This window comes from Pteronotus mesoamericanus, unplaced genomic scaffold, assembly GCF_021234165.1.
Source record: "Pteronotus mesoamericanus isolate MK-2021 breed Mesoamerican mustached bat unplaced genomic scaffold, CSHL_Meso_final contig_702, whole genome shotgun sequence".
NCBI classification, from domain to species: domain Eukaryota; kingdom Metazoa; phylum Chordata; class Mammalia; order Chiroptera; family Mormoopidae; genus Pteronotus; species Pteronotus mesoamericanus.
Window position 1 is genome coordinate 5,511,860 of NW_026555239.1, and position 14,044 is coordinate 5,525,903.

Consider the following 14,044-nt stretch of genomic DNA (forward strand, 5'->3'; position numbering starts at 1 on the left):
TGCAGCCTGTCCCTCCAGGAGCCCGGGGAGGGTGGTCCAGTTCCTCACTCTAGCGAGAACTGAGGCCCGCAGGTGCCGCGCCACCCTGACTGCGTACTCGCAGGGTGGTGGAGCCTCTGTGTCCCAGGTGCGCGCTGGGCTTGGGGACAGGGCGGAGAGTGGGGCGAGGGCTCCCCACTGCCATGGCGCTAGCCGCTGGGGTCCCCGGGCAGCACGGGCTCGGTTCTGGTTCCGGCTGCCCTGACTGGCTTGCGGGGCAGCTCTACAAAAGGCAGATGCCAGGGCAGGTCTGCAGGTCATGTGAGGGAGCAAACAAGAGACCGCTGGCCTGGAGGCAGAGCAGCTTCAGGGCTCAGCCAATGCCAGCTGCTTCGAGAGGCGAGGCGAGCCAGGCAGGGGTGCGGCCCCTGCAGAGGCGGCGCTGGGCTAGACCAAGGCTGCGCGGGGGGCGAGGGAGGCACCATCCCAGGAGGGCTGGAGGCCAGGCGGGCTTCCTGGAGGAGGTGACCTTGGCAGAGGCCTAGGCAGGTGGTCCTCACGTCTCGAATATGACCCCCCCCATTGGGCCCTGTCCCTGCACGTCCTCCACACTTCCCCCCTCCACACTCCCCCCCGCCCCATTCTCACCCCGCGCCCGTGCGGGCTGTCCTCGCTGCCGCCTTCTACAGACGGGGACGTGCAGGCAGAGGGTCAAGCCGTTTGTCCATGGCTATAGCAGGAGCAAGGGTGTTGAATCCAGGTCTGTTGGACGGCGAACCCCGGGTCCTGCCCCTCGTTTTGGGAGGGAGCTGGGTGGGCACCGCAGGCCGCGGCGGTGACGGGCACCTGCACCTGCACTCTGTGTGCGTCTGCGGGTCAACACGCCACGCCCTGTTTCCACACCGCACCCCGCCCCGCCCCCGCCCGCCCACGGCAGGGCAGCTCATGGCGGGGACCCCGGCCCGGGCCGCGCCCCTGCGAACCCGGCCTCCACGCAGACCTGCGTGCCCCTCACGGACGGAGCTCACCACATGTCACTCTGCAGCGACACTGGGCCACCAGGCCACACGGGGCCTGGTGCTCCAAGCCCGTGCCTGGAACTGGACAAAAGACATCACTGACCCAGCTGCTGTCCCCCTGCCCTTGAGACAGCAGGGCCTGGGACAGCGCGTGCCGACCGGGAGGGTGCTGACCCCGGGAGGGCCCGAGGAGGGGGCGGCGTGGCTTCCCAAGAACAACAGGGACACATCAGAGGCAAGGGCCCACGTCCGGGTCCATGAACTTTGGCCGGCGACAGGTTAATCATCAAAGGGGCCGCGTCTAGACAGCAGCTGCTGGGGCCGCAGACCTTCCAGCCCCTGCAGACCTCTGTTCCCACGCCCCCCGCCCCACCTGCCGCTTTGGGAGGAATTCCTTGGCGGGTATCCCTTAGTGTTTCTTACCACCTGAGCCAGCGGAGCCGCACGCTCCCTCTGGCCACGGATGGCTGCCTGGCCAGCCCGGCCCGCCTCTGCCCACCCGGTTCACCTTACCCTGTCCCTACCCTGGAGCACGTGCCGCCCGCCACATGGGGGGCTGACAGGGGCCCTCAGCGCCACGCGCCTGGGTCTGCTGGGAACAGCAGCCGGGGCCGGGCCTGTGCTTCTGGACCAGACAGCCACCGCCGGGGTGCTCGGTGGCAGGTGGGGGTGGCAGCGAGGGGCTGGTCGCCAGGAGCCTGGTTCGTGCTCCCCCTTGGAGACCTTGGCCGGCAACGTTACTTGCTCTCCTCACCTCTAAAAGTGGGGCTGAACCCCGCTGCCTTGGGGAACTGCTGTGGGTTCCATGTAAAGGGACGAGGCTCCGCTCCCAGGGCCCGTGAGGTTGTGCCATCGCTGCTGGGACGGCAGGCCCACACGCACCCCCCGTGGGCCCCGCCGAGGCCCAGCGCGGGCCGGGGGGCAGCTCTGGGCTGGCCGACAGTGAGGTCTCCCTTTTCCAGCCCATGTCCCCGGCCCCCTGCGGACTCCCACCACCTGACCTGAGGGCACACGTCCAGGAGATCAGAGGCCACTGGCCTGGCTGGTGATATCCTGGGAACACACCCTCCATTGCACCAGGAGGCTTTGCAGATCAGCGAAGAGCAAAGCGGTGACCCATGAGGCCTTGGGAAATTCCTGGAAAAGGCTTACTAAGCTGGAGGACAAACAGACAGGCTTCAGCCTGGACTCCCAGACCCGGGAAGACACGTTCCCCTGGCAGAGGTCAGGGTCAGCGGCCAGGCCTCCCTCTCTCTCTGAACACAGGTGGCCGACACCACCTGCTTGCACTCTAACCTGCTGCCTAGTCTCGAGCGGCAGACCCCTACCATTTCTGGTTGCCTCCCCAACCGCTACCAACTTCCCCTCCTCTAAATGTCCCAGCTTCCTGATTTGGGGGCTGGGGGGGGGGCGTGGCGCAAGAGAGAGCCTGGCTGCTCTGGTGGGCCTCGGCAGGTCCCTATGTCGGGGGCTCTGCAGGGCCGCCCGCTGTCCTGGGCCTTGCGTCTTCAACGTTAGAAACTGGGAAAAGGAACCTGAAACAGCATGAATGCCCCACAGATGGAAGACATGGGTGAGGGTACACATGCCCCAAATGCCCCCAGTGTTTACAGAGGCTCCAAAGAGGAACTCAGCTGGTGCACAGACATGTTTTCAAGAGCACCAATTTGTCCCCACGGTTCTAGGAGCCGCTCAGCCCCTGCCTGGGAGGCTGTCTCTGTTCTGTTCAGTTGCCCACACGCCGTCAAAGCCAAGAGAGGTAAGGAGTAGGGGGGGGAGGAACTTGCAGAAGTGGGGGGACAGGGCAGGAGTGTCCTTCGCGCCGGCTTCTCCTATGTGGGCTGTCGGGAGGCCTTCGTGGCAGACAGTGACCCGCAGTCCCCCAGGGGGGCAGGATGGAGCCACTTCTGTCTAGGATTCGCCTCTGAGAAAAGCCTTGCCCTTCCTTCCACTTTCTACCTGGGCAGAGGCGGGGGAACTGGCTGCGAGCATGTATTCCACAATGACAGATTTCAACACAAGCATGGACAGCAAGACCTCTCTCCATGGAACCTTGGGAGCCCTGAGAACCCAGGAATGACATCCCTCTGCGTCCGTTGGGCGTACCCACTCCCCTGCGGAACCCTGCACAGCCTGCTCTGTCCGCAGTCAAAGCTGTTTGTGCCGGGTCTCCCCAACAGCCTGGTGAAACTGGATTTATAACACTCATGGTGCATCAGGGAAAAGAAGCCAACACCCGTGCCTTGGGACTCTGGGTGCTTGGCAGCCTGGGACCCGGCCTACGTCAGGTGGGGTCTCGGAGCCTGGATGTCTTGGTTGGCTTCCGTCGCTGCTGCATTCATGACGCCCAGCACGATACGGCCCTGGATGCATAAATCAGTAATACTGGTGCCTGCCCAGCCTGTGTGATAGATAGCCAGGATATAATGAACACAGATCGCCTTGTCAGCTTGGAAACATAGTATAAAACATTGGCAAGTGCAATAAAAGTTGGGCTTGTCAGTGTGGGCGGGGGTAGGGTATGTGGGCGTCCGCAGGGTGGGGCAAAGTTCACTCCGGGAATGGGGCTAATCAACAAGGGTGAGTTTCCGATACCGGTGAAGGGGTCACGTGGGCGAGCGCCCCAGGGTCTCTGCCTAACGCAGGATTTGTTTGGAGGGGTGTTTCCTGCCCTGACTAGGTGCTCCTGGGCGCTGGGCGCTACAAATAGAACAGCGGGGGAGGTGGGGCTGGTGTGGGGAGGAGGGTTGGCATAGGACACATTTCGTTCCCAGAGGAGGGGAGTCCTGATGCGCTGGCTCCGGGGCTTCGTGCATTCTGCGCAGGGAGCTCAGGCGTCGCTGTGCTTACAGAACCGCTTTGCAGCCCACCCTCCGCCCCCGCTACTGCTCACCAGCGGCAGCCGAGCGGTGACCCGCCTCCCCGGGCTGGCAGAGGCCCAGCGCCTTGGCGGGACAAAGTCAGCCCTTTGCCCCGACGCACCAGGAGAGCGGGCACCGCTGTACCGCAGCCCTGGCCGGACAGGGGCGGGTGGTCAGAGTTGGCAGCGCGTCCCCGTGCCCGTCCTGGTTGCCCTTCGCTCCATCTCCGCACCCGGCCCGTCGCCCCGGCACCTCCGCCACCTGTTGACTCGTCCTCCCAGCTTGCGTTCCCTTTCTGCTACTGTTGCATCCTGGGGTCCCGGGGACAGGGTCTTTCCCTGCCTGCCCCGCACCTCGCGAACCCCCGAAACTCGAGGGCACAGCGCCTCGGCCGGCTCATCGTACGGACCGGCAGAGCCGAGTTGCTGAGATGGGGGAAGGGGCCTCGCCAGCGCAGCCCGGGTGCCGGGCGGGAACCTCCACCCGTCTCCCAGCCCGGCGCCCACCAGCGCCTGGACTTTAGCCCCTTCCGGTGCGCGGGGCTGGACGTGCGCCGAAGCCCAGCTGCACGCGGGGTCCCATCGCAGCACCGTTCGCGCCCGCCCCGTGACCTTAGCAGGCCCTCCTCCCCCCGCCCCGCCTCAGTTTCCCCACCGGTGCAGCCACGAGGGGCACGGTGAGGGAGCCACGAAGAGCGGCCCCGCCCCGCCTCGTGGGGAGCCAATCGGGCGCCTCCATCCGGGGGGTGTGTCCCGCCCCCAGTAGCGGCTGGGGGGCCCGGGGGCGGGTCCGGAGGTCCGGGGCGGGGTCAGGGTCGGGAGGGGGGCCTCGGGGCGGGGCTTCCGGGCCAGCCCCCAGCGCGAGCCGCCCGCGCTACCCGGCCGGTCTGGGAGTCCGAGGGGCGGCGCGTGCCGCGGGGGTGCGGCTGGCACAGGCGCGGGAGGCGGCGCCGGGCATGGGCTGGGGACGCGGCGGCCCCAAGACTGGGGCGGCGGGCGACGGGGGCGGAGGCGGCCGCTAGCTCTGGGCCCGGTGCCGCCTCCCTCGGCGCGGTCGCCCGGCAGACCGGCAGGCGACGGACCGGTCCCAGGTGCTCGGGGGCGAACGGGCGCGCGCGGGGTTCTGCGGGCCTGGCGGCCCCCCTGCCCCGGGACCCAAGGCGGCGGCGGACGGGGGAGGGGCCGGGGCCGACGGCGCATGCGCGGGGCCCGGGGGCGCGGGCCGAGGGCGCCCGCCGCGGGTTCACGCGGGGGAGCCCTGGGCCCAGGGGGCCGCCCCCTGCTCCGCCTCCTTCCTGAAGCCCTGGTGTCCACGACTGTCCCTGGGGCTGGGGGCTGCGCGGAGGTCGAGTCCGGGACCTCAGAGCACTGGTCCTCTGGTTGTTACCCGGGAGGAAAGGCCCACCAGGCGGGGCGGCCGGCGCGCCCTCCCCTCGGCACGGTGGAGTTTGGGCGTCACCGACGAGAGGGGGCGTTTCCCGAGATCCCTGGGGGTCCCCGGAGCTAGGTAGCCCGAGGCTGCGACAGTCCGACCCTCAGGGTCGGGCGCCCGGCGGCTGCGGTCTGAAAGGAAAAGCTCACTGGCGGGTTAGTTCACAACCAATGGGCACCTTTGAGGAACTGCCCCACTTTGAGCCCGAGCGCAGGCGACGACCCGGCCGGGACAGGCGAGCCCAGGGCAGGCTCCGCTGCGTGACTCCTTCCCGAGCCCCTGGCCCCCGTGGCGTCCGCGCCCAGGTCCCCGGCTCCTGGCACCGCGGCCCCGAGGCGCAGGGTGGTGGCTTGGCGAAAGTCCCGAGGGTCGGTTCTGCCTCGCTCCCACCCCAAACCAGCAAGGGATCGCTGCACGCCCTGGTTTTCCTCCTCTTTTTAAGTTTAAAGGAGGACCGGCGTGCAGCAAATGTCAAGGTTCTTTCTAAGAAAAGTCCGTGGTTGTATAATGCCTGGGCTTTCGCGGGGCATTCGTAGGCGTTTCCCCCAGCCCCAGCCACCCTTCCCCAAACGAGAGCCCCCTCGATCCAGGGGCTGCTTGGGAAGCGGTGGACGGGGAATGGGCATGGGGAGGGGCCCAGGGTTCCTGGGAGTGACCCTGCCAGACCACTGCCTTTGAAGAAGCGGGGTCACGGTGACTTTTGTCGCCCAAGGTGGTGGAGCGCTGGGGAGAATCCAGAGGACATATTGTAACCATTTCCTCCTTTACCTTCTTACTGCCAAGGCCACAGTGAAAGGCGCTGCCTTCTCCCTGAAGCAACCGTTTGTGGCAAGACAAGCTCTGTACCAAGACACTCATTGCAGGTAAATAGAAGGTTTGATTTACTGTGGTTACCAGGCCAGAATGTTGAAGTGTTTACTTCTGTTGTCCTGCAGACTAGCCATTTGGGGGTTAATTATTGCTTTGTGATTAAATGTCGGCTATATTTATAGTGCCTTGAAAGTAAGATGAATGCAGGTAGATGCCCTTTTAGGTTCTGAAAACTTTCTTGTGTCAGTCTCACCGGGAGCCTCACGGCTTCGGGGCAGGCCGGCTCCGTGTAATTCAAACACCCCGTGAGAAATGGTGTTGCCTAGCAGACACCGCTGCCCCGGGCACGGACGGGCGCGCTGTTTTAATTCCAATTTGACCAGGAAGCCGATGGCTTGCTGAGGTCGCCGTCGGCTGGGACTGCCCTCCGCTGGGGCAGGGCTGGCCCGGAGAAGGGGCCCGGAGGCTGCAGATCGGGCGGCCGCTGTCCCCGAGGGGCCGAAGAGTGAGCTGGCAAGTCACACAACTTGGAAGCCAAAGCAAATTAATGGACAGCAGAAAGCAAGGGCTCCTCTCTGTTTTCCTATCCTTTAGACATGCAATACGTTCTTCTATCATCATAAATAGTTCTTATGACTGTCGTTTGTCAAACTTGGAAACAGATTTTTAAACATTGTATGTGTACATGGGAGGACCAGGAGGGTTTGGGGGAAACGTGTTTCTTCTGTGTAAACTATTTTGTAATCTGCATTGACTATTAGGTTATGAAAAATATTTCTGCATGAGCAAATTTGGTCATGTTTCCCCATTTAAAATGTCTATATAATATTCCATTGCTTTTCAATTTCGTACGTATTTAGCCAATCCATAGATATGGGTACTTAAAAATTTATGTTTTTAAATTTATTATTCTATAAATATTTGTGGAGTAGCTGCTATTGAGCAAGGCAACCATGGATCTGCTCAGGAAGCCAATTTTTATACCAGAATAGAAAAAAGAAAGGTGGGGATTGTCTTCGTCATCTTAAAAGATGGTGCTGGAACGCAGAAGGGAAACTATTTTTGCCATAATATTTTGCTCTTTTTCTGGCATGCTGTCTGCGAGCCGCTGTGTTTTTATAATTAATATTCTTTTAAGTAATCTTTTTAAACATTTTAATGAAAATATTTCTCTGCTCCTTGTAAACCGACTTTAAACTCTCCAGAGCCTCGTCCCTCCTTTCCCTCTCTCGCAGCCTCCGTGTGTGAGGCTCTGTTCCGAACCGCGGATGCGCTGGGGGGGTCCTCCCTTCCAGGGGGTGGGGCGTTGCGTTGGGGCGCACTTGTCACGTCCAGTTGGAGGGTGTGGCCTGTAGGGTGATTCCTGCCATTTTGGAAGTTGAAGACCTCTGCGTTTATTTTTGCTTTTCGGTAGCATGGTAGAGAGTCAGTCTCAAATGTTTCAGCCCCACGCACGTGAAGGCATAGTGTCTGCTTGCAGGGTGCACATTCCTCGTGTCTCTTGCTTCCGCCTCATTGGTCACATAGAGCCGGCCCGCTCTCCTCTGGGGCCACGTGGTCAGGGAAGACAGGCAAAGCATTCTACCTTCCAGCCTCGTGTCACGTAGTAGTTTTAAGGCACGAGCCAAACAGGAGGAGCCCCGGTGTCCTGCTGGGCTGAATCCAAAGCGCTCCTCCCTTCTCCCCGGTGTTCCGTGGCGCACAGGCCGCACGCACGTCGGTTTTCCAGCCTGTTCTGTGAGTCGCAGACCCGGTGTGCCCGATTTGCCCGTGGTCGGGGGGTGTGTTCGTTGTTTGCGTCGAGAGTGTTTAACGACAGCATCGCGGGGCAGCGATGTCGCGCTGTCGGGAGGAGTGTCTGCCCTCAGAACGGGAGGAATCGACACTCAGCCGGCAGCCCTCGTGGAGTTACTTTTGAGGCTGAGCTGCGTGTGCTCCAAGGTCAGCGCGTAGTGCGAGGAAAGGGTTGGACAGGTGTGGCTTGCGTCGGGGAAGCGGCCGGTAGGTGTCGGAGCGGCATCGGGCTGCTTGCCAGAGGCCAGGATTCCCGTGCGCAAGCTGCTGCCCGCCAGGCCGGGCAACCTGGGCCCCTCTCCGGACGGCCGTTTTCCCTCCAGATAGAGGATTTCCCCTTCGTTCCGTCTCAGGGGTTGGAAGGCTCAACAGTCCTGTCTTAGGTCAAGATTCTTGTGAAACGTGAGACCCCACGGGCAGCCCAGGAGGCGTCTTAGGAAGCAGCCTCCTGCCGCCGGCTCCTCTCACGTGGCCACGCCTAATGCCTGCGCTGTGTTTGCTCCGACCATTTTATAATGTTTTGAAGGTTTTCTGAAGAAACACACCTCCTGCCAGACGCACATGCTTTTCCCGCTTTTGAGTAGGCGATGAACAAGAATTCTACAGCAGTCAGAACCGAGCCGTCGTGAGTGGTTGGCGTCTTCTCTGGATGTGGCTGACCGTCGGGTTTCGGTGGCCACACGTCTGGCGTTGGTCCTTACTCTGGTGTCTCCGGTGCATTAGGCCACGCGAAGCACCGCCGCTCGTCCCGGGCAGGCCTGCATGAACAGGCGTGGCGAGGTCTTCCGGGGCTTGGGCTGGTCCGTGGGGCTGCTCTGCGCCACAGCCCCCGGTTGGCCTAACTGTCCCTGCCAAGTTGAGCTCGCTCAGAACAAAGCGGTCTTGCTTATTTTTGCCCAGCTGGTCCAACACACCAAGTAGGTGCTTCTAAATGTTCATAGAACAGACAAGAGAGGGACAGAAGTTAACTCAACAAGATTTATTGAGGGGTCTCTGTTTTCTACACTTCTCAAATGTGGATGGCAGCTGGTGGCGGGCAGGAGACTGGAAGGACAGACGGCAGGCCCCCCCACGGCAGGAGGGTGTGTCCGTGGCGTCGTGCAGCCCCCCCGGTCCCTCGGAGAGCAGGGGCCACGCCTCCGTCAGGGCGGGGTGCCCTGCCTGCCGCGCTGGATGTCCGCACGCAGTCCCGCTGCATCGGTGTCAGAACGACAGGGTTCTGTGCATGATTATCGCAGGGTGCAGGGTGTATTGTGCACTTACTGGGTTTTTCATGACATGACCTGAGAATCCAGTAAAACGCTCTTTCTGTGAGATCACGGATTCAAGTTCCATGATCCTGAGGGAAGGGGTGTGTTTTAACCATTGTGAGTGGAAAGCGCCGATGTTGAACGGGGCCAGGGTCCTGCCGACCGCCCGGTGGTGGGGACGAGGCGGGAGAAAGGAGGGCACGCCGATTGCCGTCTCTGCGCGCAGCGCCCCGGCTGCCTGCGCGGCTTCGGGAGACTCGCAGACGCAGAGGAACAGCAGCTTCCACGCCAGTCAGCTTGCTTCGTCTCTAGGACTGGGAAGCCACGGGGAACCTCTGGCAAAGCATCGCTGTGATGAAGAGGAGCGTTAGGAAAGCAGAGGCCAGGGCGCGGGCCTTCCTCTGAGTGTGGGTCGCAGCCGTAGGGAAGGAAGCGGCAGACGGTAGTTCCCCTTTTCCCCGTTTTTCAGTATGAGGGAGGCCCCGGGCTCCCGCGCGGCCATTTGTAACCGCGTAAGCCTGCGGTTCCGAGATAACAGCACCGAGGTGACGAGTTGCCAGGCTCCAGGGAAAGGGACCCGGTTATTTAGAGAGTGACATGTGGACGTGTCCCTTCCCGAAACATCCTGATAAATTGGTTGTCAGCCTTGCGTGAGTGTTCAATGCATATTTGCAGTTAAGCCGTGGGGCTTGTCAAGTGCAGGGTTGCAGGATCAAGTGACAATCAAATCTTGATTATCTGAAGGCACATTTTCTTCTATTACCCGTATGTTAATAGGATTTTTTTTTTTTTAATCAAAAGAGTTTTTAGAGGCATTTTCAAGGCAGCTCTCTTTTTGGACCGGGTGACGTCTGTGAGGTGGCCCCACGTGAGGAGCGCGCCTCCCTCCCTCTAGGACTGTGAGTAAACTGGGTAAATTCGAGACCGCAGCCTCGTTTTAGCTCGTTTTCCGGGACCTGGGCTGGTGTCTCATTCACTGGCCACTCCTGCTTCTGGTGGTCTGTGCTTGGAGGATGGGGTTCCTGGGAACGGTGTTTAGAAGGAGAGTTGTTCAGAGAGATTTGAAATTTGCTTTGCGTAGAACCAACAATAGAAGCGAAGAGCAGCGCTGGATGTGCTTACAACAGCCGGGGGTTGGAGGAGCTCTGGGGGGAGGGTTTTGCTTGAGTATGATGACTGACTTTTCTTTCCACTTTGAACACGTGACAGTCTGTCACCAGATCTAGCTCGGGAGCGTCAGACCCTCCCCTGGCGGCCCACAGCAGGCGGGCCAGGGTGCGGAAAACCACCCTCGTCTGCTCCTTTCCTCGGGAAAACTCACTGTGGAGAGAGAGCCTTTTCCAGAAAGGAAGATGTTCTATCGCTGCGGTTCTCAAATCATAAACGCACGCCCAAGCCCGCTGTTTTCAGTGAGGACTCCTCAGAGAGACAGGACGTTTTTTGAAAGTTTAATCGTGCAAAGATTGACAGAGTGTAAGGGAGCGAGAGCCTAGGGAGAGGCCGGGAAAATAAGAGGCGTGAAGAAGACAAGGTGCCCGCTCGGGGATGGCGGTGCACCTGCAGCCGCCGTTCCATGAGGGAAGAGACGGCACAGATAGGTCAAAAGAACGCGTTGACAAGTGATGACAAGAGAACATGGGGGCAGGCACGTTGGTGCCGAGAGCATTTGTCCAGTTCAGAGCTAGAAGGTTCTGGAAACGGGAGAAGGTAGGGTGAAGGCGCATGCGCCAGTACGGGGACGGGAGTCTGGGAGGGGCGAGAGCCGGGGTGGTGGTGGGCGGAGGGCCGTCCCCGCTCCACCGAGCGGCGGGCGCCCCGGAGAGTGCCCCTGTCAGCCCCGGGGCAGGGTCGCAGGGCCAGCTCTGCTGGGCTGGACCAGGCGACAGCGGTGGGGACGGCAGGAAGGGCTCAGAGGAAAGTGTTCCATGTGAGCAGTGTGATTCTTCCGACGTTCGGGGCCCTGGGTCTGAATACAGACCGAGAAGAGAAAACGAAGGTATTTTTTTCCCCCTGGGGAAACTGAAAATTATTGACGTTTTCTCCCTGCTCTAATCTCTTTACTTAGATGACGGTAACAAAGTTAGCTTTTAATGTCTCGGTCAGAAGTCTAGGTGAAAGTGAATATTTAACCATATTCAAGGACGGCCGATTATCTTCAACATGAACAGTGGCACCAGACTTACGAGAAAGAAGAATCTGGAAGGGAAAAAAGCAGACACCGCCGTGGCTGACTCATGGACAGATGACAGGGCACCGTCCACAGGAAGCCCTCAGTGGCTCTGTTCGGAGTGAACGGATTCAGCTGTGGGCTCTCTGAGTGGGACCAGCCACCCTCTTCTAGAAGGCATCTCAGGTAGGCGCACGCCCAGCCGTGATGCCCGGCCCGGTCGTCCCTGAGCGCAGCGCCTCTGAGAGACGAGAGCCGGCAGTTAAACCTGGAACGCAGGAGAGGAGGTCGCTTTAAGAGAGGAAAAGCCAAGATTCCGGCCGTTCACCTGCCGCTCTGAGACAGCTGCCGTCACGTGAAGTCACACGGCCAGGGAGCCAGGGGGCGGGCGCCCACTTCCGACGGTGTGAACTGCCACCGGGGCCCCTGGCTGTCCCCCTGCGTGCCAGCATTAAACCTCCACGGTGGCTGGATCCAGCCAGCCTTGCCACCCTGCTAGGGGCCCCTACTCTTCTTGGTCGCTGTTGTCATGACCTCAGGCCCTACGATCCTGACGCCACCTGACCCTCCGACCCTCCCAGAGGCCCACACTCAGCACGGCTGCTTCTGAGCTGCCCTGGCTTTTCCCACCCCCGACCCGAGTCCTCCTCCCTGTCCAGGGAGGGGCTTCCCGCTGGGGCAGGGGAGGCCCAACAAGGGCAGCTGGACCGCTCGTCCGGCCCACGCCGTTCCCTCGCCTTCGGGTCAGGTGAATACGGCGTTCCCCGCGGGCGGCTGTGCCTGGCACGTCCTGAGAAGCTTACGGACATTTCTTTGCTCGTTGTTGACTCTCGGCCTTCACGTGAACCTGTCGGCCCTCGCTCCCCAGCGTCGGTGGGGACGGGCAGGCGCGGCCCTGATTCTCGGGGCCGCCATTCTTCCTGCACCCGCCGACACTCCCGGACCCTGGCCCTCCGCCCCGCCTTCGCCCCACATGCTCGACCCTTGAGAGCTCAGCCTAGAATCGCTTTCTCAGGGAAACCACCCGAACTGCCAGCCCAGGCCGGACCTCCGAGGCGAACGCACAGCCCTGGGTGCTTTCCATCTGAAACACGGGAGCGCGGGGTCCATTTGCTGGCAGCCGCGTGCCAGTCCCCGTCCCCGGGAGTCACAAACCCTGGAGGCCAGGAGTTCACAGCCATCGCTGCCTGGCTCGCCCTCGGCTGTGTGCCCTGCAGCTCCCTCTGGCCCACCCTCCATTGGAGATCCCCTCAAGGCTTAATCAAACACCACCTCCTTCACGAAGCCTTCCTTGATCCTGCCCCAAACTGGGTGCAGGAATTTTGTCCCTCAGAGACGCCCCCGGCAGCCTGAGTCTCTCTGATTGTACTCTGATTGTACTGCCTCTCTGTGGTCATTGTCCCCGGAGTTCTCCGGTCATTTCTTCTGGAGGTCATTCATTTATTCGGAACATCCCTTACTGAGCATCTGCTGTGCAGACCAGGCGGCCTCCTGGGTGCTGGGAAAGCAGTGGGAGGCAGCCGCAGCCGCCGGCCGGTGCCAAGCGCTGAGAACGCAGGGCACTTGGCTCCCAGGCTGAGCGGACAGGCAGCCCTGTCACGTGGCTGGTCTGCACCTGGGGGCCGGGGCGGCAGGTAGGCGGGAACTTCCTGCGGCACCGCGTTTTAACAGTGACCTGGACCTGCTGCTCCACGAGTATTTGTCTTTAAGTTTAGGATTTCCTTTCACTATAGGAACCAAGTTGGGAGAGAGGAAAGAGTGAACACAAATTACACAAGAAATGGCAAGCTGAGTCCCGATTACTACCCTGAGGGCATGAAGTGCCTGAGCAAAATCCCTTTGACCCGCTTAGGTCAGCGGAGTCGAGTCTCAGGCGAACGTTAATGCCACTGGGACATGTAATGAGCTGTATCCAGGAAGCCCTTGCACACGGTTATGGTGTCCTCCTTCCCTTGTCGAGATAGTTCTCCCGGGACAGCCGGGGACCCCCCGAGCGTGCGTCTGCGTTCACCCCATGGGTATGATGGCGGACGGCTCTCTGAAAGGCAGGCTTGAAGCTGGCTGGTGTGCGCCCCTCGCCTGGAGCCGTTCGGTTTGATAGACGTGAAGGCGGCGAGCTGTTCCCCAGACAAGCTGCCTTCCCAGGGTAAGAGACAACGGGGGATGTCAGGGCCTTCAGGGTGGCAGGCTTCCTGCTTTGTGGCTGGGGTGACAGGGAGGGGGGCGGTTCCGTCCTGCCTGGGGCGTCCTGGGCCCGGGACGGCAGGTGGGGACGGGGCTGGCCGCCGGAGGCTTCCTCCCGCCCCCTCCGAGGGCAGGGCCACCTTCCGACCCAGCCTTGCTCTCCCCGTGAGGCTTCCTAAAAGCCAGGCCAGGAAGACGGGGTGAGGTTGGTTGAGTTTTACTAACATACAGTAAAACTTTCCCTGTTGAGATGTGCGTTCTGGGAGTTTTGGGAACCTTCGACGGTCCCTGTTTCCTTGCTGCTTGTCAGCGAGGGTGCCCACGGGCCTCCGTGCCAGGCTCCATGGCTGCCCCACAGAGCGTGGGCCGGGCCCTTCTCACACCTCGTGGCAGCCGGAAAAAGTTCTCTGCTTTCAAGGGCTCATGCACCTTGGTTGGGCCCCCTGGGGAAGGCAGGCTCACCTCCCCTTGCGGGGTCCAGTCCGTATCTGTATCAGTGTCCTGGGGCGGCCAGGGCGGTGCACCCCAGTCTGGCTTTTAACAGTGGGA

General features: G+C 61.4%; 1 protein-coding gene and 1 long non-coding RNA gene across 3 annotated transcripts in view; both read left to right on the forward strand.

Moving 5' to 3' along the window:
• Window positions 1–675: 675 nt before the first annotated feature.
• Window positions 676–3,434, forward strand: LOC129077897 (uncharacterized). Its single transcript, XR_008529912.1, has 3 exons — window positions 676–739; window positions 2,684–2,757; window positions 2,966–3,434. It is a non-coding gene; the product is annotated as an uncharacterized LOC129077897 (long non-coding RNA).
• A 7,024-nt stretch (window positions 3,435–10,458) lies between these two features.
• Window positions 10,459–14,044, forward strand: part of PPARA (peroxisome proliferator activated receptor alpha) — a 39,978-nt gene continuing 36,392 nt past the window's right edge. The window contains exons 1-2 of one of the 2 annotated variants that reach the window (XM_054582501.1): window positions 10,459–10,851; window positions 11,313–11,497. The gene's annotated coding sequence lies outside the window, so the exon portion shown is untranslated. Of the gene's footprint in view, window positions 10,852–11,074; window positions 11,498–14,044 lie in introns of those variants that run through there. The other variant, XM_054582503.1, reaches the window with a different exon arrangement.